The 22,705-nt window shown below is 49.2% G+C and overlaps 1 protein-coding gene across 6 annotated transcripts in view; it reads left to right on the forward strand.

The window, feature by feature from the left end:
* Positions 1 to 22,705, forward strand: part of LOC146822144 (sterile alpha motif domain-containing protein 12-like) — a 205,002-nt gene that overhangs the window by 29,660 nt on the left and 152,637 nt on the right. For 2 of the 6 annotated variants that reach the window (XM_085613263.1, XM_085613267.1), the window contains exon 1: positions 4,538 to 5,164. The exons of 3 other annotated variants lie outside the window; for them this stretch is intronic. The gene's annotated coding sequence lies outside the window, so the exon portion shown is untranslated. Of the gene's footprint in view, positions 1 to 4,047; positions 4,215 to 4,537; positions 5,165 to 22,705 lie in introns of those variants that run through there. One more of the 6 variants, XM_085613265.1, reaches the window with a different exon arrangement.

Below are 22,705 nucleotides of genomic sequence, written 5' to 3' on the forward strand. Positions count from 1 at the left end.
TACATTTAGTTTAGTTTACTGCGGGGGGGACTACTCCACTCTCACCCCAGCCAGTATAGGCACAGGGATACACCCCTTTTCAGACTTGTACCTGGCTTTAAGTCCAGCCTGTTTCGTTGAAATCGCTAGGTGAGAAAGTCATCCCTGGACTTCCAAAAGTGACGGAATGGCCCACCATTGCCAATTCGCAGGACCAAGTTTACTGGGGGCTATCTGTGAGCGGGGGTTTCTGGTACGCAGCTCCGTCCTTACTGCTCAACTCCGGCGCTTGTGACAGTCTGCCACCAGTTGGCGCTGTCTGTCCAGATTCAGTGAGGACCACTACAACAGGCATTGAGTAAGTCAATCACATTGGAATTACGATTGCCTGCTGCCCAAACCATCCTCATACCGAGGGGGCCTGGAATAGTCTGCATTGTCACACTCGGACAAGTGTCAGGGTTAGCAGTAGGGAGGTTACTGGGAGTGGCAGCACAGCAGGAGCAATGTGTGGGGCAAAGAGCACATTGGTTAACGGGGCAAGATACTTACCCCGTAAGGTACACCTGGGCCAGTGGATGGGGACGACTCCTGCAAATGAGGAGCATGCTTGTTAATCAGTACTTTGGTTTTTTCTCCTTGAGCAGGCGGCTTATGGAAAGTACAGAGGGGCAACCTTTTACTTTGGCCATGCCATCAGATGGTGTGCCGCCCCCCTCAGCCTTTCACCCTGGAGAGCGCTAGAAGGAAGGCTGAGGTGCCAGCTTACAGGGGTGATAAGCTACCGGGGCACGCATACTTTCGGTTGGTGTTGGTAAGGCATCAGGAATTTTATGCTAGCAGGAAGGTACTTAGCTAGCCCCGCACTCAAGGAGACAGGTCTTGCACACATGTCCCTTTAGCAGGGGGCAGATTGAATGTTCTTGAGGGCCCCTTTTATAAGGACATCGCATCAGATAGTGTGCCGCCCCCCTCAGCCTTTCACCCTCCGAAGGCCGATATAATGAGTACCTCCGAGTTGGGTAGCAATAATAATCTGTTAATCAGTACCAAGATATCCCTCAGGGTGACGGTGCGCAAAAAAGGCCGAGGTTAGGTTTGGAATAGCCCAGGTCAACCACTGTCGGCAAGCATTCTTCTCAATGCGGTAAGGACAGGGAACAAACACATGGAGAGCCAATGGCTTTTGGATCTTGCACAACAGGAATAATGGACGGACATTTACTCTTGACAGGCCAGAGCGCAAACAACTGCACAGTTAGTAGTGTTGATTCCTCTAGACCTGCACAACATCACATATAATGTGCATTCAGGACACATGCTATATGTTCCACCTACCCGGTAGAGGTAACCGCAAATCTTCAGCAATTTTAAACATTACTGGTCAAAAGCGGCAAGAGTGGTTCGCAACTAGACAACTGCAGCAGTGAGTGGCGCTACGCGGCAAGGACATGAAGGGAAAAAAGGACTGGCAGGTCCCGCTGGTTGCCGGCCACATGGCCACTTGCAGGCTGTTTATGGTGATTCCTAAGGGCATAGGAGGGGTCATGGCAAAGTAAAACCTGGACCGATTCACCTGCTGGGGGTGGTGGTGGTCCCTATCTCTTTTCACAGGATCACTCCCTGTCGGGTCTAACTAACGATCATCCCAATTAGCATGTAGTACTGCAAGATTTTGAACAGGGTCAAACAGGCAGGGGACAGACTTGGGCAGGCACTAAAGACAATCCCCCTAGGGTATTGGACCATGCAGCAACATTGCTTCATCACAGTTGTATCAACAATCCGGGGGAGGGGCCAACCTGTGGCCAGTTAACGGGATCATCCCTCAGCATAACCAGGGTGTGCACCGGTACAGCTACGCATCATCAGCCATAACCCTTAGTAGGATGGAGATTGGAGTCGGTTCAGTCTGTCTCCCTTTTTTCACCACCCCCTTGCAGGCTTCCTGGTACACACTAACAGAGATTTGGCACAGGGCCACTCACGCCAGGGTTGGGTCAGAAGGAGGGCGACGCAGCAGCGATAGATCGCTGTCAGACGGGGAGTAACCTGCAGGCATTTAGAAAATAAAGGGCAGGCTAGTTGTGCGTATTATTTTCTCCAGGAACCCACTAGCCAAATCATGGCCCCTGTTTGACACACCGGGATACCTCTAACAACCGCTGGCTTATGGGCTACATCGCTAGTTATAACAGTCAGCCAGGCGGCTTGAACTAGTTTGTCATGCTTATGAAGCAGAACACGGGGGTCAGGTGCGATGCCATGGCATGACTGGGCCATGCAAGGGCAGATGGGTACAGTGCCAATAACCGCGTGATTTCTTAAGCTAGCTATGGGCAATCAGCAGCGGAGCACAGCATGCAGGTGGGACGATGGGAATCCCAAGGTTTTAAAAGGTACAGCCGTCCGCAGCCACCCCAAGGAGTGGCCGGAAGACAGGTTAAGGTATTGTGTGCAGGCAAACTGGGAGTATTCCAAAGGCACACTGTGCGGCACCGGAGGTTTGATTGGGTGCAGTGTTATTGTGCCAGCTGGAGTAGTTGTTTTTACTGGTGTGCAGTGTTCAATAAAGGGTGTTAGCAACTTAGCATGCCTTTATTTTGCCAGGATCAAAGGTCTGGGTGAAGGGCTGTCCTTGCGTCCTGTGATTGACGCAACGGAATTCTAGAAATGGAGGCATGGGTTTCCACCACTGACTTATTTGGTTGGGGGTCCCAGGCATGCGCTGGAACAGCTTGCTGTAGAAGGTGCAGCACGGACTGGGGCGGGTGTCTTCCCTCCCAACAGTTTGGTCATCACCGGGGAGGCAGGATTCTACTTTCCCGGGTAGGGGGGCACTGCGGCCAGTAATGAAATCCTCCTGGTGTAAGTTAGGCAACCTATGGGGGGCAGGGGTGTTATGATGGGCAGAGATAACCCCACTTGGAGTGTGGCGAGGGGCTCGGTCAGAGGTTGCCGGGGATTCCTCACGCAGGAAAGTTTACAGTGTCAGGCGCAGATTCGATGAACAGTGGGGTTTGGTTCATCGGGCGTGGCTGCTGCATGATAAATCCACTGGGAGTTTGAAAGAGGAGGGGGCGTGCCTGCCAGAGTGGGCATGGACTTGTTTTGCTGGACCGGGGAGAGGCCCTGGAATTAGCAAAATGGAGGTGAAGAGGCCTACCTTGGTGGGGGGCCCTGGCTGTGACAGTGGCCACACCCAGAGCTGTGGCGGAGTTACAGGTTGATCCAGAGGCTGTAAGGTACAGGAGGGTACCCTCTGCACGAGCACAGTAAGGGTGCTAAAGCCAAATATGCCCAGGGAGGTCCTCGCGGTGGACCCTGGAGGAGCGACGGCGCCCCGTTAGTCTTACGGGCGGTTGTGTACCTGAGCAACCGGGGGTTGCCTGCAACGCTCCGCCCCCTTAGCTGAAGGGGGGGCGTGAGTAAGGGGGTGGACTGGTGGTCCACCGGTGGCAGGGGCTATCCCCTCCCCCAAATCTAACAAACACTAGGCTATAACTTGGCTCATCAGGTGGGCAGGCGGCGAGGGGCTGCCTGCCCTGGGATCGCCCGTAAGATAACCCACCATGTTGGCATATAAACCTGCAGCAATTTTCTCCACTAAGAATGTGTCTTGTCTGATTATTTCTCCAAATTATTGCTGTGGGAGGGATGGGGTGTGTTGCTGATATTGGCACTATGAATAACAGGTTTTGATGACAGAAAGAAAGGGCGGTAATAAAGCGCAGGTGTCTGCCGGTGATAGCGCTGCGTGTGCCTCGAAGCGCCGCGGTGTTTGGCAGGGGGCGGCCCATCCACGGGGCCTGCATTCTCCCGGGGCGAGGCGGTACTGCCCAGACATGTAGGGCTGCCTAGTACCGAGGCAGGCTGGCACAGGAGGGGTGGGCGAGGGCCGGGGCTCAAGAATGTGCGGCAGCTGGGAGGCAGAGAGGGTGGGGTAGTGAAGGGGGTGGGGGGAAGACAGGGTCCCGTCACTTCTCAGCTGTGCCAGGAGAAGAGGCAGCACCACGTGGAGAAGAAAATCGGGTCTTCCCAGGAACCCCAGAAGGATGGAGCTCACGGGCGGTAGACAAGTGTGCAGCACGTGCAGTGCGAAACAGACACCTCCATTGTAATAGATAAAGCGCATAGAAGACACCCCGCAGCGCAACGTCGTGCGACCGTACCGCATTTACAATGCATACAACAAAGCGGGTATCACTGACGTGTCCACTGAAGAACCCCCCCAGGTATGTCAAGATTCCGAGCGGTAAACCCACAGGCACGGCCCCCACAGGGTAACACAGGGGTGACCTGCCCCGCTTCTTAAATTACTCATATTAGGGGTGACCTGCCCCGATTCTTACATTACTCCTATTAGGGGTACCTGCGACGCTTTCCTTTCGTAGTATAAAGTACGACTGTTGTAAAGCGGTGGAGGGGGACTCACTCACTGTTTCTTCTAGCTTTGAATTTCTAAATAGGGTCAGCCAGTGAGGCTGCAGGGTGCACCTACAGAAAGTTCTCTACAAAGACTGTGAATTTATTTTTCTTCTTTTGTCAGATTTATATAGCGCGAACTCGACCAGGAGGTATTGGAGCGCTTTACACGAGCACCGGCTACGTTGCCCAAGGACACATTCATTTTCGCTGGGCACGAGGAGGTGAAGAGATTTGCCCAGAATCACAGAATGCAAGGGTGTCCAAGGGGAAGTTATTTGTGGGTTGGTTTTTACGGAGTGCTGCCAGGCGCAGACGATGAATGCAGAACCTGTAATATCGGCAGTGCAGACACAGGCCGGCAGACTGTACCAGTAAATCGCACTCTGTACAAACTCCCAGGCTCCCCGCCCCCCTCCCCTCCAGGGCGGAATCTATGAAGTTTTTCCTCTCTTCGTCACTGTACCAGGGGCCTGGCGGCACTGCACTTCTCCCAGCTGCACCGCACCCTGCTGCTGGCTCGCCTGCCTGGGAAGACCAGATAGCGCCTTGCACCCAGTGAACCCTCCTCCGGCTTCTGGGAGCTAGCGCACAGCACTCCTGTGCATTCTAGGCGGGCTAACGCAAGGCGAGAGGCGCCAGACTGCAGGAACGGGCCTGAATCTTTCTCACCGAGGGCTTGGATTAATGTATCTCTTCCTCATAGTTCCCGGGAGGATGGGTCGGGCGGCTGATTCACCGGAGACCGCTCCTTTCACAGGTAAACGGCCCGTTTCCTGTCTTTTTTTGTAAAGTTTGTGTTCGTTGCTATACTCGTGCATTTAGACATTTCACATTTATTTACACCGGAGGCGAACTGTGTTCTTGAAGGGGTGCCCTAAAAGACGTTCTATGTCACCATCACCTTTGGTTCGGTGTTTTGACCCTCGTGCTGTGCCGTATGCTGTGCTCTATGCCGGTGACGCAACAGTCAGCACGAGCCAGCCATCCAAAGGATGGATGGCACATAACTGTCCAAAAATGAATGTACTTAGAGGAAGCTCTTCCCGGGAAAGACCCTGCGTGCTGGGACAACAAGGTCTGACCGACCGGCCTGGATTATTTTCTGTTTCTGGAGGCTAAATAAAAATTAGGGAGCGAGGGTAAGGGGGGCCCCGGTAAAATTCCTGGTTAATGCTCGTCGTTCTGGATTGCGAGAGAAATCCTGGCCTTCCTCACAAGAGAGATGCACAGTGCAGCAGCAGCAGGAGTTCTGTCTCAAGTTGACCACTCTAGTAGTCTGTCCTTCCTTTTTTTATTCTATGAACATACTTCAGGGATACAGAGCTTTGGGCCAGATTTATAAAAAATTAATGCAACGCAGCCAGCCACCTGGCTGCGCTGCGTGAAAGGGAAAAGGCAGGAATGCAACGTATTTAGCATAACACAGCACGTGGGGCGAAAGGACCCCCACCTGACAAACATTTCCAGAACCTGGTATTCCTCATCATCAACTATCAACAACCAAATCAACACCAATTCCCACAACAAATCATTTTTACATTGGGAAAATAATATTAAACAGTGTTCAGCAAACTAAAGGTGAGTGAGCGTGTGGGCGTGGTCAATGGTGTCGCCAAAAACAAAGGGCCTCATTTATGAGGAATTGGTAGAGGGCAGCGCCACAAATCACGTCTAAAGAACGGTGATGGATCAAACCCAGATCTGTTGACTGGGTGTGAGTGTTTGATTGGTTCTGATGCTCAGTCCATTACCACCCCCTTTTGTACCGCTTTGTTCGCCATAAGTTGGCAGGGTATGCTCAGACGTGAGTCCCTTGCTCACTTTGCCACTGGATTCAAGCAAGCCTGGCTGAAGACGGCTGAAATGCCAGAAACCGGTCCTAGGAAGCTTGTTTCCGGTCCAGGGAAGGCATGGCTTGGCAGTTCGGGCTGGACTGTTCCCATGAGGCACAGGGTCAGACTGATTTGCATATGGCCATGTCTGAACTGGGGTGGCAGAGTGGGCTAAAGAACGGCACAGGGTCAGACTGATTTGCATATGGCCATGTCTGAACTGGGGTGGCAGAGTGGGCTAAAGAACGGTGATGGATCAAACCCAGATCAGTTGACTGGGGGTGAGTGTTTGATTGGTTCTGATGCTCCGTCCATCACCACCCCCTTTTGTACCGCTTTGTTCGCCATAAGTTGGCAGGGTATGCTCAGATGTGAGTCCCTTGCTCACTTTGCCACTGGCTGAAGACGGCTGAAATGTCAGAAACCGGTCCTAGGAAGCTTGTTTCCGGTCCAGGGAAGGCATGGCTTGGCAGTTCGGGCTAGACTGTTCCCATGAGGCACAGGGTCAGACTGATTTGCATATGGCCATGTCTGAACTGGGGTGGCAGAGTGGGCTAAAGAACGGTGATGGATCAAACCCAGATCTGTTGACTGGGTGTGAGTGTTTGATTGGTCCTGATGCTCCATCCATCACCACCCCCTTTTGTACCACAAATCTTTTTGCTGCGCTGCCCTACGCCCTTGTGAAAGGGCAGGCATGCATTGTATTTACAAGATACGGTGCATTCCTGTACTTTCCTATTGCGTTGGCGCTCAAATTGCTGCCCAGCACCGACATAGGCAGGATTGTCTTTGCGTGGGAAGGGGCACCTTCCGTCACTGAAACAATCCAGAGAGGTGAATTTCCTCTTTTTTTTTGAGCTGCAGAATGCCGCACACGTGGAAAGAGGAAGAAACAAGGAGAAATGAAACATCCGTATTCCATTACGAGGCCTAAGGTTTTGGCGCTGCCCCAGGTTGACATAATTTAGCCAATCTAGGGCTGCAGCAAAACCCATGGGTGCTGTGTGGGAACCCCCACGCGATGCCCATGGCACGCCTCCTTGAAGCAGAGTAAGGCGACGCAGTGTCGTGCGCTGCTTTGTCTTACTCCATGTCTGTGAGGCCATGTAAAGCTATACGGGATGACTTTGCGCCGCCTCATAGGTATGGCTGAGAAGCTTGTGCCGCCGGAGCATCAAACAAAGTGACGCTCTGGCGGCGCAAGACTCTCATAAATAAGCCCCAAGATATTCTTTACGTTTTTTAGGTTTTAGGTTTTTCACCATCAGGTATTTACATATAAAATAATGGGCAGCTTAAATAAAAAATAAACAAATAGAAGTTGCTGCTCAGTGAGAAATGCACTGTAGTACATTATGACACCTCTATTGATTAATGCACGGCAGAGGTCTGTGTGTAACTAGACCCGCAGAATTAAATCTTGTTGAATGCAGTGGAGAATAGGGACTTGTGTATTTTTAGTGCTACGCGGTCACAGCCTGTGACAGAAAGCACTGTGAATACGTAATTCATTATTTTATACCTGCAATACACACAAGGAAAGGTAGACTGATACAGAATGTGCACATCGTTTTACGATAAAATGGTGCTTTCAAAATGTAGATTTTAGTAATACCAGACCGTATGTAATGCATTTTTTTTTTACATAACTGTCCCTTCAACACCTCTTTAGGGATACTAAGGGCTTTGTAAATACAATTGTGATTAAAAGCACGCACTTCACAGCCCCGTTGATAACTCTGCCCTGCCACTAAAAAAAAAAGTCTTTGTCATCACACAGCTTGAAGTGAATCCATCAATTAAAGCCAGAACCGGCTCCCAAGCACCCTTTACATTTGCAGATTAACTGATTGAGCACATTTGCATTTCATTCAGGCAAGCAGACACCCTGGCACAAAGGCTTTTCACAGCACAGGAGACTCAATTAATTAAAATTTAGCTGAAGCATTTACAATTGAAATTAGCCGCCCCAGGACAGTTGTCTTTCTCCAAAACGAAAGGAAACGTTTTGGATTTCAGGAAGAAGTGAGGCTGGGGAATGTGTGACCGTCTTCCCAGGGCTCCACAGACCCCCTGTGGGTCACGCCCCACAGATTAAAGACCTCTGCCGTAGAGCTATTTTCCTCTTTCTATGTGCGCTGCAGAATGCAGCACACTTAGAAGAAACGAGGAGAAATAAAGTTATTTCTCTTTGTTGGGCCTCTGGTGGTGAGGCATACAATTCAGAGGCATTCCCAGGTCTACTCATGTTGATAAATCTGAAAATATGTCAGAATCCATGGGTGGATACGTAGGAACACCAACACTCAACTCATGGCACGCCTCCCTCTCTCAGAGTAAGGCATCACTCTAGATTTATCAAGCTGCACAGGGCCATGCAAGGTGGCCTCGCATGTCTTGCTAAATCACATTTTGGTTTGATGACGGCATGTGTTCCTTGCGTGGCGCAAGGGTGACGCAAAACCTTGATAAACAGTGGGCAAGCTACTCCTCCCCTGCTTGGAGCAGGACCGTCCAACGAAACCCTTCTGCCTTCTTGCAGTGCGAGAAGCAGAAACATAAAATTATATTAATTTTTTTTGTTTAAATCTTTTTATTGGCATTTTTCATGCACAGTGCATTAGCATTCAGAGTGGCAACAGTTAACGGATAAGTTACTGGTGATAGTACTTGGAGGAGTGCCCTTGCAATGACTGCGGCAGCGGTACTTAATCAAACTGTGGACATGGGGTACAACAAAATGAGGACAAAGTAATCAAAGGAGGGATAGGGAAGTCGCCTGAGACCCGCCGCCGCATGGGTTAAAAAGGGGGGTGAAGGGGAAGAGATGGCCCTGCTAGGGGCGAGCATCTCTGCAATGTGGAACCATATGTTAGTGAGTGAGGCCAGTTCTGTGAGTGTATACTACCAATGGCTAATCGCAGAGTTCTCAATCTTGCTCCCCGTCCTGGGGCCCATCCCCCGCAACAGTAGCCAAGCCCTGTAAAATCGACACCATAGCATCCTAGTGATGCGCCAGAGGAAACCTGCGGACCCCAAGCAAGTCCTCCCGGCGTAGTGCAACCCCCTCCGCTCTAGTCCAGTTCAGCAGGGAACGGCGCCAGGCTATGGCCTGAGGGGCCGTTGGGGACTTCCACCTCTTGGTGATTAGGCGTTTGACCGTTATGAACCCCACGTCAAGGACTTGGGTGGCTGCTCTGTGTTTCTTACTCCTACTTAACAAGTGCAGTATGTGGGCCTCCCAGCGAAGGGGGATATCTCGAGAGGTACAGGTAGCTAGTGTAGATGTCACAGCAGCCCAGTATTCGCGCAGGTTGGGGCAGTGCCATAACATGTGCAGCATGCCTGCGTTCAATAGGTCAAAACCAAAGGAAATGATGGACGGAGTGTTGAACATTGCAAGCACTCACCCCCAGTCAACTGATCTGGGTTTAATCCATCACCGTTCTTTAGCCCACTCTGCCACCCCAGTTCAGACATGGCCATATGCAAATCAGTCTGACCCTGTGCCTCATGGGAACAGTCCAATAGGTGGCACCTAGGGCAGGCTGCATCTGAACTAGCAAAGTACTTATTGGTTATAGCTGGGGCATGATATGCCCGGTGCAATATACAAAATTGAATTTGTTTGAAGCTCTGGTTACGTGGAATACGTGTCAGACCTCTCCGGATGGCCAACCACTCCCTGTCCGTGAATACTCTGCCTAAGGCTTCTTACCGGTGTTGCTTCAGGGGGGTTAGGTCAATTTCTGTGTGCTGGCGGAGTGAGGACACGAACCAACGAGTCAAGTGTCCCCCACTTCCCATTACATGTAGGTACTGTATCGTGAGGTGCGTGGGTGGTTCCTGAGCAAGATTGCCCCACTTAGCTGCCAGTGAGACTTTAATCGCCCGATGTAATAAAAACTGTCCCGGGTACATGATCTCCTCCGACATGAGTTCCTGGTATAGAATGAGTGAGCCATCCTGGTAAAGATCTCCCATATTTTGGATACCTTCTGTGTTCCAGTGGCGCAATTCAGTTGCTGTGGTGCATATGTTCCCTGTGGTGTACCCAGTAATGGGATGGTGGGGGCGTATGGTGTGAGGGTCCTAGTGAGGAAAAGACTCCTACGGAAACACTTAAAGACTATATTGAGTAGAAGAGCACCAAGGGGTCTAGGCTTTGTGCATGGGTGGAAGATATGTAATAATGTGTGATGTGGGATTGGAGGTTGTAGAGAGGCCATATCTGCATATGCCGGGTTGCGAGCCATCGCGCGATCCACTGGAGCTGGGAGGCCAAATAGTAATGTTCGAAGTTGGGCACCGCCAACCCCCCCTGGTCTGCCGATAAATAGAGTTTCCCAATAGATACTCTGTATCTGGACGATCCCCGTACAAAGTCCCTCACTACCCCTTCCTATTTGCGAAAGAAGGGAGGGGAAATAATAATAGGCAAGGTAGTGAAGTAGTAGAGGAGAAGAGGGAGAACTACCATTTTTACAAGGGCAAACAGGCCCGAGATCGCCAGTGGAAGTGTCTGCCAGAAGCCCATTTGTGACTGGATAGCTGTAGTGGCTCTGACTATGTTTCCTTCAAACAGATTCTCTTTAGTACGGTAGATGCGCACTCCTAAGTATCTAAAAGAGTCAGTGCACCATGTCATACGAATGCCCCCCATGGAATACCCCGGGTCAAGAGTCGTTTGCAGAAATGGAGAGAGAATGGATTTCGCTTCTTTAACCCTCAGGCCTGAAGCCCAGGCAAAGTGAGTTAAGGCCTGGTCCAAGGAAGGTGAGATGTCGTGAAGGTCCCGCACGTATATTGGCAAATCATCAGCGTAGAGCGAGATAACGTGCAAACCGCCTCCCAGAGTGACTCCCATGTCCACATGCGTGCGGATGTGTGCAGCCAGTTGCTCCACCGCCAGCGCGAAGAGGAGGGGGGACAATGGGCATCCCTGTCGAGTCCCGCGCCTCACCCGTATAGGGTCTGAAAAATAGGGGCCAATCAGAACACGGACGAACTGGCTCCTATACAGCAACTGAACCATGCCAAGGAAATAAGGCCCCATACCGTACCAGGCAAGGGAGGCAAAAAGGAAGTTCCATTCAAGCGCATCAAACGCCTTCTCAAGGTCCAGCACCATGCAGCCCGACCTAGGCCATTTGAGAGGGGCATACTCAGCCACCCTAAAGTACCGGCGGATGTTTAAAGCCGCGTTTCGTTGAGGGATGAACCCGTTCTGGTCCGGGTGTACCAAGGCGGGAAGAAGGGGCACCAGGGGATTGGCTAAAACTTTGGCCAAAATGGTATAGTCCACATTTAATAGCGCTATCGGTCTATATGATCCGGGGGAGGTTGGGTTCTTTCGTGGCTTCAAGAGAGAAACCACGTTAGCCGCGCACATTGAAGGCGGTAGAGTCTTATTGGTGATTGATGAGGCATATGGGGAGGGCAGTCCCGGCACCAGAGTCTCCGCATAGGTTTTAAAAAATTCGGTGGGGAGTCCATCGGGTCCCGGCGTCCCTCCGGACACCAGCGACCGTAATGCTTCACGAATTTCATCTTCTGTCAGGGGGGCGTCCAGAGTGAGAAGATGGTCAAGCGTCAGGGTGGGCAGCTCCACTGTGGAGAGGAATGACTCAGTGTGAGGGTTATTCCCAGACAGCCGCAACGAATATAACCTGTTGTAGTGTGCTGTCATTACTGCATGAATGTCTCTCTGCGTACAGCTCCTGTGGCCTAGTTCATCCACTAAGAGTTGGGGGTGATCTTGCCTAATTAAGTAAGCCAGTAATCTACCCGCTTTCTCTGCTGTAGCGTTGGAACTAGCCGAGTGTGCCAAGACATTGTGACCTCGTAGTCTTTCTAATAGCACTTCCCGCTCAGCATGTACATCATCAAGATGTTTTTGCCTGTCAGGCCGGTCGATGGCCTGCGCTTCTAACCGGAGCAGTTGTCGCTCAATGGCAGATAGGGACGCATCAAGCTGGTTACGGATGCTCCACGTGTGCCCAAGGCAATGCCCTCTGTTCACAACTTTGAATGCCTCCCACTCCGTCAGCACCGAGTCTGCGGCCCCTGAATTGAGATCAAAATATCCAATCACTGCAGACTCAAGGGAGCTCCAGAATGCAGGGTCCGTCGAGGCCGCCGTCTGTAGACCTCGGTACCTCGGTCTCCCACGCCAAGTGCATTATTTGTGGATTGTGGTCCGAGTGAGTTCAACCTAAGAATTCTGTGGACTGAATTAGGGGGGCTAGGGCCGCTGATGCTAAAATATTGGTCCAGCTGTATATGCAATTTATGGACTGGCGAAAAAAGGAGTAAACCGTAGTGTGAGGGTGGCATTCGCGCCAGACATTTGTCAACGACCAATGTCCTATCCAGGTGCATAGGGACTGGGCGTTCGATGAGGCTGTGGTTTTATTCAGAGGGGGAAAGGAACAATCCAGAGAAATGTCCAGCACGGAGTTAAAATAGCCTCCCAGCAACCATGGAACCCCCCTCCATCTGGGTAGCAAGGCCGTTAGACTACAGAGGAATAATCCCTGATCGGTGTTAGGGGCGTAGATGGAACCCAACAGAATAGGCTGTCCATTTAACCTCCCCCTAAGCAGCACATAATGTCCAGATGGGTCTACCATCACCTCCTCCTCCTCCTTCCATGGGACCCCGGTTTTTACCCAAATGGCTTGGCAGTTCGGGCTGGACTGTTCCCATGAGGCACAGGGTCAGACTGATTTGCATATGGCCATGTCTGAACTGGGGTGGCGGAGTGAGCTAAAGAATGATGATGGATTAAACCCAGATCAGTTGACTGGGGGTGAGTGCTTGCAATGTTCAACACTCCGTCCATCATCCCCTTTGGTTTAGCTTTGTTCGCCCTAAGTTGGCAGGGTATGCCCAGATGTGGGTCCCTTGCTCACTTTGCCACTGGATTCAAGCTAGACTGGCTGATGACGGCTGATTAGCCAGAAACCGGTCCCAGGATGCTTGTTTCCGGTCCAGGGAAGACATGGCTTGGCAGTTTGGGCTGGACTGTTCCCATGAGGCACAGGGTCAGACTGATTTGCATATGGCCATGTCTGAACTTGGGTGGCGGAGTGAGCTAAAGAATGATGATGGATTAAACTCAGATCAGTTGACTGGCGGTGAGTGCTTGCAATGTTCAACACTCCGTCCATCATCCCCTTTGGTTTTACCTTAACGATCGCGGCGTCGGGAGACCCATCACCCGGATCAGTGTATGCCCTTCTGTAAACTCCTGGGTGGCAGGGCAAATTTCCTGTTGCTGCATCACAGTATTGCCAGGATAACCGGGAGATACGGAGCGGAGTGCCTTTAGAACACGTCCGCCATCTTAGGTGCTTGGCCAGGCCCCCCCACATAAAATGATATTCATAATAACATTTTATATTCCTGCTTCTTGCACTACGAGAAAGTAATGGGGCAACGCTCCTCCGCCCACTTGGAGGAGCCACCCCAGGCTTAGAGTCATGCAAAACGTTCAGAATTCCGGCAAGCCTGGTAATGGCTGGCTGTAAAGCAGAGGGGATTACCTAAAAGCTCTCTGTATACCCAACAAACTCTTTTATACTCCCAAGTAAGCCCGAGCGAAATTTAAATTCAGCTGGTGTAATTTGCATAATATTCTGAATTTCACGTTATGCTTGTTCGAAGAAATTCCCATGAGTACCCCACAATTCCACTTTGTGTAATGACACACCATTTGCTGTCAAAAGTTACTCCAAACTCGCATGAACAGGAGAACACGAGCGATCCATTGTTCACTGTGCTTTAGTCTTTGCATTATTTTTTGCTCGAAATGCATCCTCACATAAAAAATTGACGCAAGGACGCATTTTGTGCTAAAATATAGCATGAAATTACAGATTTGCATTTTGTTATTTCGCCAGCATGTCACGTAATTTTGCCAGATGAATGTTGCAAATTTTGCACACACCTACTCATAAGACGATAACATGTTAAAGCCCTTCATGTCAGCCCGCTCTTTGCGGTCCATATATATGTGCCTGCAGCTAACGGCTTCATAAAGGCCCTTGCAGGATGTTGCTCCTTCCATCGACTGGTTCCGGGCTCCTGGATCCCCCTTCTGCAAGCATTGGTCCCGAAGGCCACAACTGCGATACTGACTAGTCGGTTTGGAGGCCACACCTGCCAAAGAGGTCATGTCAATGCGCAGGAACTGCAGGGCTGATTTCATCCAGGGAGTCCAGTTCCAAAGGAGGGGCTCCCACAGTGAGAAGCTGCTGTGAAGACCAGAGCCATAAGGTACGCCCACCACGCTACTCGATCTGGAACAACCATCGAACAAGTAAACCCGGCCTTATGGACCAAGCATTTTTAGTCAAGGGTGAGTGCCTAAGACTTTTTTCTAGAGTAACACGTGGGGTCAGAACTCTTGAACTGAGCAGCATATATATAGCCAGTGGGGTAGATAAAAGTGATCTGCACCTGTGCCTAACTAATGCCTATGCCAGCATCATCCCGGGGGACGGTAGACATTAGAGCTTTCCTAGAACAGGCAGAGGGCACTGATAGGGGGTACAGTTTATTACTGAAGATTGTAACTGAGATCACAACCCTGTAATTGCAATTTCTGTTGAAATGTGTACTATTTCATTTTGCTCTGAGATTTAAGTACTTTCTTTTATTAAAAAAAAAGATAAGCATTGATCTGGACTGTATGTTATTGTCTCTGTTACTTCACTGTTGAGTTCTGAGCTCTTGTTCTCCACACTACCTCTCTGAGAAGCCTGTGACTCCCCGTGTCTCTCAGAGTCAAGTGCAGAAGGGTTGTACTGGGCCGGTCTGCAGAGCACTAGTATGACGGATCCTCATTCATCTGTGGCAAATGACCTCAACCACCGCGTTGGGGTCCGCGTGCCCCTGTCTGTCCAGTGGCCCCACCTCGAACGGGGTCTTAGACATACATTAAGATTGGAAGTGTCACCTATACAGGCCAATATTGACTATTTGTTGCACCCTGACCAAACTCTGAACTGTGGCCTGGAACATGTAGCCACAGGTGTGATTGGTATTCATTTTACTGAACCTTTGTCCTGAAGTGTGCACAAACATCTCTGTAACAGATACCCAGTCAACTAAGTTATGATTTATGTGTTTATTATAGCATTTAGGAGAAGTGTTTGCTGAAAAGATATTAAGGTCAAAGTCTTAAAAGCAACACAGCTGTGGCTGTTAGAGTAGCTTGTAAATATTAACTTTCCCCACTGGACTGCTTATGCCCTCATGCGGCATCACTTACAGGATCACTTTTGCATTAGGAATGAAATTGCTGAACAAATTTCTGAGAACAGCACATTACACATTCTCAGCATGGTCTTACTTGAGTTTTCCCAAAATACCTGATTCAGAGATCCCTGGGCCTTCTCTTCCATATGTCTTCAGTGAGGAATCTCTTATTTTTCATTCTGACTGGAGACAGATTTAGATATGTGCCAGATCTCATGTAACTCGTGCAAAGAGAGGCTTTGTGTCAGCCCCCTTCAGCCATCAGTCAGCTCTCATAAGCCAATGGTTACTTTTGGACTGCCCCTGTCAGCCACTCATTTGTTTGGGTCAGGTATCTTAAGCTAATGGTTACTTTGGGACAGCCCCCTTCAGCCATTGGTTTGTTTGGGTCATCCCTCTTAAGCCAATGGTTACTTTGGGTCAGCCCCCTTCAGCCATTGGTTTGTTTGGGGCATCCATCTTAAACCAATGGTTACTTTGGGACAGCCTCTTCAGCCAATGGTTTGTTTGGATCAGCCCTCTTAACGCAATGGTTACTTTGGGACAGCCCCCTTCAGCCATTCGATTGATTGGGACAGCTCCCTTTAGTCCCGTGGTTCCCAAAGTGTGCGCCGCGGCACCCCGGTGCGCCGTAATGAGGTGCCAGGGGCGCCGCGACCACAATGCGTGCAGACAAAGGGCCACTTGTAAAAACGGCGGGATCAAACCTTGACACTGTCCCTAGAAAAAACAGCTTTTGAATGAGGTGTTGAAACGCACACCGCTTCCAAGAAGCCACAGTAGCGGGGCTGTTAGGGGCTGGGGTGAGGTAGCAGAGAGCTCTTGCAGTGGGCGCAGCCTGAAGCGCGCGCTGTTTACATACACACAGAGCCATGGCACTGCGAGTGACGTGTGAGTGAGAAGGGGCAAGCGCTGCGTGGTCTGCAGGGTGAACCAGGCGCGCAACACCCATTGGACTCAAAGGGCTTCAGCCCCCCCCCTCCCCCGTCGTGTGTGGCAGCCCGGGATGAGACACCTTCCCCGGCAAAAAAGCAGCTGCACCCGAGCATTTCACAGGTCTTTAAAAGACCATTTGCATGTCAATGAGGCCTCGCTGTTGTTTCACCCCTCCCAAGAGCCCCTGCAGCTCCACTCTGCCTATTGCTTAAAGTTCAGGCCCCCCCCCCGAAATTTTTGCTCAGCACCCCCCCCCCCCCCGAAATTTGGCTCTAGTTGCGCCTCTGGGGTGAAGAGCCGTCAAAGTTTCTCGCTAATGAGAAAGATCAAACGTTGGCGCTGTGTTAAGCGGTTTATTTATATGCAAAAATAATGACAGAATAACTCGTACCAGCAGAAGATAATCTTATGGTCATTTTAGAGGTTGTACACAAACTGTAAGGAAACTGCATGCCTTCCCGAACCACAACCATGTCGAATACACATGAACGGGAACCACAAATCAGAAGTTAAACAGAAAAAATATGCACTGAACAAACTTACTGGGTTATCAAATACTTTGCAAAGAAAAATCCCAGCTGCTAGAGTAGTACGTTCTTAATGGTAACATGCACAATGCATACAAAGTACACGTAGACTCGTAGAGGTAATAAAATTGCAATAAATGGCAGACACTCAAAACAGTGACTAAAACAAAAGTTACGTTACATGAGGCAGTGGTGGCCGTTGTGCATGTATCAAAGGCAATCAAAATACAAGAGGTACCAAACGATACATTACAAAAGGAAAGGTGACATATGTGCATGTTACAAAAGAGTACAAAGTACAAGTAGAGGTATAATACTGCACTAAATGGCAGACTCAAAACACATAAACACCCTGGCAAGGGAGGGATTCCTGTGGGGTCCGGTGGGGTCCGTTCAGTGACTGTGTTGCACGGCACGCTCTCACTGACATTGCAGCTGAGGTTGTCTGTAACCAGGCTGAGGGGGAGAGGGGATTCGCCGGTTTATTTTCAGCTCCCCCTTGCAGTGAGCTTGGCCCCTCATAGTGCAGACCCGGTGTGTCTAATATACACAGAGTGCAACCTCTTCACCCAAAGCCGCAGTGACCCCTGACCTCCATGTGTCCAAAGCCCACATCCCTTGGCATGCGGGGTATTTAACTAGCTCGAGCCTCAGCACTCACTCTTAGAAGAACTGGCACTTAAGTGCAGAAATGCACCTGAACAGACTGGGACATAAATTAACCCAGAAAAATGGTTTTGGGCAGCTTGTGGTGGCGCAAAGGACTGATCCTTATCCAAGATCTTTTTTTAAATGTCGAGTTACATATATAATGTCTAACAGACGTCACAGGCAGTTTAATACTACAGCGCCTGGAAGAGTAACTTGGAGCATTGTTTGTCCGCAGCAGTAAATTATGCATGTAGCTTCTCAATGACTTCCCAAACCAGATCCTCTCTAAATAGGAATGCAAGCAATCCAAGTCCGGTTCTGGCCTTGTTTGGCCTCATCACTGAGGTGCCGTTTGAGTCCTATGGCACAGCGAGTTTGGGACCCACATAGCATTCCTATCCTATTTAGGGAGACTAACAGAAAGCACAAAACCTGATTGAAGTAATACTTGAATTAATCGGTTCAGTGTTGCCATTGTCTGTGCGTCTTTGCTCCGGAGAATGGGTCTTTTGATTGTAACGTAAACATGTCCTTGGGTTACTGCGTTTGTCAGAGATTTCCTTTTGTTAGTTGCAGTTTACAGTGAGCTAATAACTGTCATAAAATAACTGGTGGCAGACTTCAAGGTATAGATTTAGAAGATATGGGTTTTCCCCCCAGACTTCGTTATTGAAATGTTGAGCAAATGGTTCACTTGTGTACAAATCTGTTCTTGTCATTAAAGAGAGCCCCAATCTGTTGTGTTACATTTGAAATTCTGAGTTTGTGCTTCTCCAGACCAAGTACTCTTCAACTATACTGCCTACCAATATGGATGACATGTGAATTCACCCCTTGTTATCCCTTGTCTTATGTAACATGTCCTATACACTGATTTGAACACCTATGTTTGATAGTCTCTGTGTAATGTGTGTGTTATGTACAGTGCTCTGACACCCTTCACTCAGGGCCGGCTCTAGGGCAGTGCGACCGGTGCCACCGCACCGGGTGCTGACTTCGCACAGGGGCGTAAATGCAACAAAGGCGCTGCCTGGCCCTGCCTAGTCCTGCTGGCCCTGCCTGCCTAAGCTGTGCCTGGCTCTCTGGCCCGGCCTGGCCCTTTTGACCCCAGCTTTTGAACTATTGTTGTGTGGTTAACAAAAGTTGCATGGAAACATATTTGGCTATTAATCTTGTATCGCTTCACACTTAACAAATTTTTATTAAACAGCTGTTATCTTCGTATTTTGTTACAAATATGATTATAATACCTTCATTGCATCCCAATTAATTTAAGGAAGACAACAGGAAGTACTCCCGAGGTCGGGCTTACATCCCCCACCCGCCCACCCGGAAAAAAATGGTGGGGAGCCACGGCCAACTGCCAATTAGGTCAAGGGAGCCACGGGTCAAAAAAGTTTGGGAACCACTGCTTTAGTCAATGGTTTCTTTGGGTCAACCCCCTTCAGCCATTGCTCGTTTAGTTTTCAGGTACCTCACTTTGATGCTAAGGTCTTCCCTTGTCATTTGTTGTTACACTTAAAGGACCACAACATGCTGACAATAGGGCTGAAGCCCATACCCTTCCTCCCTCCAATCCTTAGATACAAACACCTAAGACTACTCGTTTATCATGTCTATGTTCCATCACCTCTGGAAAACAATGTGAGGAACTTGCCACTTATTTCGTTCAAAAAGTTGAAGCTATATATAGGAACTTTTCCAACTGTCCCTGGGTTTCAGAGTGCCTTGCAATCCCAACAACTTATGCCTCTCTGGAGATCATTCCCTCCATCTCACAGGAGGAGTTCCTTGCTCTTAGCACCAGAGTTAAATCGGGTTCTCCTCTGGACCCCATGAGACCAGCTCAATTCAGAGAGTGCCTTTCTGTTCTTCTCACTCCCTTACTTTCAACCATTAACTCCTCATTTATTAAGGCACGGGTTCCCACATCTTGGAAACAAGCCAAGGTGCTTCCACTGCTAAAAAAACCACTTTTGGATCCCACCAAGCCCGAAAACTTCCGTCCGATTTCCCTCTTGCCCTGGGTGGCTAAAGTGGCAGAGGCACATGTTAATAAAGTTCTGTCTGACCTTATAAACAAAAATATGATCTTAGACCGGTCTCAGAATGGATTCCGTGCTGGTCACAGCACCGAAACAGCACTTCTAGCGGTGAGTGAAAATCTGCGTTCCATCCTAGACGAAGGTCAAACAGCGGCACTCGTACTGCTCGATCTGAGCGCCGCGTTTGACACGGTCTCCCATCGGATCCTTCTGCGTCGGCTAGAAGAATCTGGAGTAAAAGATCTTGCCCTCGAATGGTTCCGCTCCTTCCTGTCAGACAGATCTTTTCAGGTTTTTGCTCCCCCTTTTGCTTCCTCCATCAAACCCATTGAGCAGGGTGTTCCTCAGGGCTCTGCGTTAAGTCTGGCCCTGTTTAACCTTTATGTTCAACCCCTGGCAGCAGTCGCCCGCCACCATGGTCTTTCCATGGTTTCCTACGCGGACGACACCCAGCTTATGGTGGCTCTTTCGGACGACCATGCTAACGACGCCTCCCAATTTCGGTCCGGCCTCGAGGCGGTCACGGGCTGGTTGACGGAGAATTTGTCTCCAGCTCAACGCCAGCAAATCGGAGGTCCTACTGGTGGGTAGGGACAGGGGGCTCTGGAACACGCAATGGTGGCCTTCATCCCTGGGCCCTGCCCCTTCCCCCAAGTTGGTGGTAAAGAACCACGGATTTCTGTTTGATTCAACCCTGAGCTTCCAAGAGCACACCAAGAAAATCGCCGGCACTTGTTTTGGTCTGCTACGTGGCTTAAGACCCATTCTTCGGTTCTTCAACTCGACCACACGTCAACTCATAGTCCAGGCCACTATCCTCTCCAGACTAGATTATGCTAACTGTTTGCTGCTAGGCGCCAATAAGACGGAACTGAACCGTCTGCAGCGCATCCAGAATACAGCAGCTCGTCCCATACTTGGTCTCTCAAGATCGTGTTCTGGACCTGGGGCCGTTCGCCGCCTCCATTGGCTTCCTATTTCTAAAAGGGTTGATTTCAAGTCCTTATGTCTCTCCTTTAAGATTCTAAAGCTCTCCACACCTGAGATCTTGTCGGACCTGATCACCCCTTACATCCCCAGCCGCATGTTGCGCTCTTCTGAATTGATCTTGGCCTCTGTCCCCAGAGTCAAGAGATCCAGAGCTGGGGGCAAATCATTCCGTCTCCTTGCGGCCAAGCTGTGGAACTCTCTCCCTTTGAAGATCCGTAGTCTAAAATGTCTGCCTTCTTTCCGTAAAGCTATCAAAACTTTTGTATTTCCTATGGCCTAACCGTATCTCTTCTGGAAACTGCTATTAGCGCCGGGACGCCCCTTCGTTGGGGCAGCTGCGCGCTTTATAAATGGTCTTAACATAACATAACATCATCATATGTGAAATACCAATTAACATGTATTCTGGGTGTGCACTACGCATTCTTCATATGGGATAATACGGTACAGCCATGCTATTTCCTCCTGCTGAAGCACTCCAGGAAGTTCTCGCTACAAAACCCACACATTGCTAACTTGTTGAGACCCTTTTTTCCTGATTCTTAAGCCCAAGCCTCCCACATCTGGAACTATCATCATCACCAATTCCACTACACACTGGTCTCAAAGATCTTCACTCAGTACTTAATGAGTTGGAAGTGGTGGAAGTCCTTAATAATGCAGTTAGAGTCAGAAGTGGAAAAGTGTGGAATATGCATAATGTTGCTTTAACTTCCAAATTATTTGGTAGTGGTGAGTCTACGCAGCAAAACATTCCTGGTGATTTCCATTGGTTGGATGTTGATCTTGCAGGTGAAAGTGGATGTAAGGATGGAGTTAGTGTGCGAACTGACCTTGAAGAGATTGAGGAGAGCACGGTGAATGTTGAAGGTGCAGGGCCCAGTACAACCGCTCAGCCTGGTAGTGATGTGAATCAGTCAGATTGAAGTACTGAGATAACGACACCGGAGCAAGTTATTCCTCTTGAGGATTGTAATGAGTGTGTTGTGGGAAGGACAAGGAGACTTCCAAATGGTTAGAGGATTATGTACTTGATGGAGTTAAGGCTCGGAAACCTCAATAGTTCTGAAGAAATTTTAATTTTCTTTGTATTAGCCTATTGTTTTATGTTAACTTTTTTTTTTCTTTCTGCTTCAGTAGGATAGTATCTTATGTATTAGTTATTTTATTATAAGAACGGGGATGTATTGTGTTCTTACTTGAATGTATTGCTTAGCAACTGGGGTTCTCTGTTGGAATATTGTATTTAGAATTCAGTGAATGCTTAGGTCATTTAGAGAGGACTGAGCAGAGAAGCTGGCGTGTTACTACAAGCTCCAGACAATAATGTAGTACTTACACTAACCAGTTTATGTGTATATGTACTCAACAAGGAGGAGTCCCTATTGCACCTACACCAACCATCCAATACCAGTGCGGCACTCTATTACGCATCTCTCGCTCCTTGCACCCTCCTTTACAACATTTCTGTACATGGAACTTTCAAAGCATTAATGCAAGAACCTTTACAACAAAATTATTTTCTGCTTCACTAAAGAAATTCAAAGTGAACACTCATACAAGGGGACAGTGGGAAATAAAGTTTTCAAACGTTAACATACACAGTGATGAGTTCTTGGCCAGCGGGAAGCACCTTGACTAATGCAGATTCTCCTTTGCACAACAGGATCTATCAGCACCAATCACTATTCATACTCTCACAACAAGGTTACAGTTCCCTATTTTATTGTGTGGTCAATGGTTCCTCACATATTGACTACAAACCTTTAACAGACAAGTTAACAATGATACAGTCTTATCAATCCCGGAACTTTGGACTTCGACGAGCCGGAGAACGACTTCAACTGCTCAACATTACGTGCATAAGTATCTACACAATGAACCCAAATTCATCCTCACACCGCAAGACACACAATTTCTACACAACACCACAATCTTGACAAACACAATTTTGGTGCGCAACCCTATTAATACTCACTCCTCAGCTAGTGAGAACTCCTTCATAACTGTTGCAACACTGCCGATCTATAGGTTTTAAGGTCATGAACTG

The sequence above is a fragment of the Triturus cristatus genome, chromosome 6 (genome assembly GCF_964204655.1).
Source record: "Triturus cristatus chromosome 6, aTriCri1.1, whole genome shotgun sequence".
In the NCBI taxonomy this organism is placed as follows: Eukaryota; Metazoa; Chordata; class Amphibia; order Caudata; family Salamandridae; genus Triturus; species Triturus cristatus.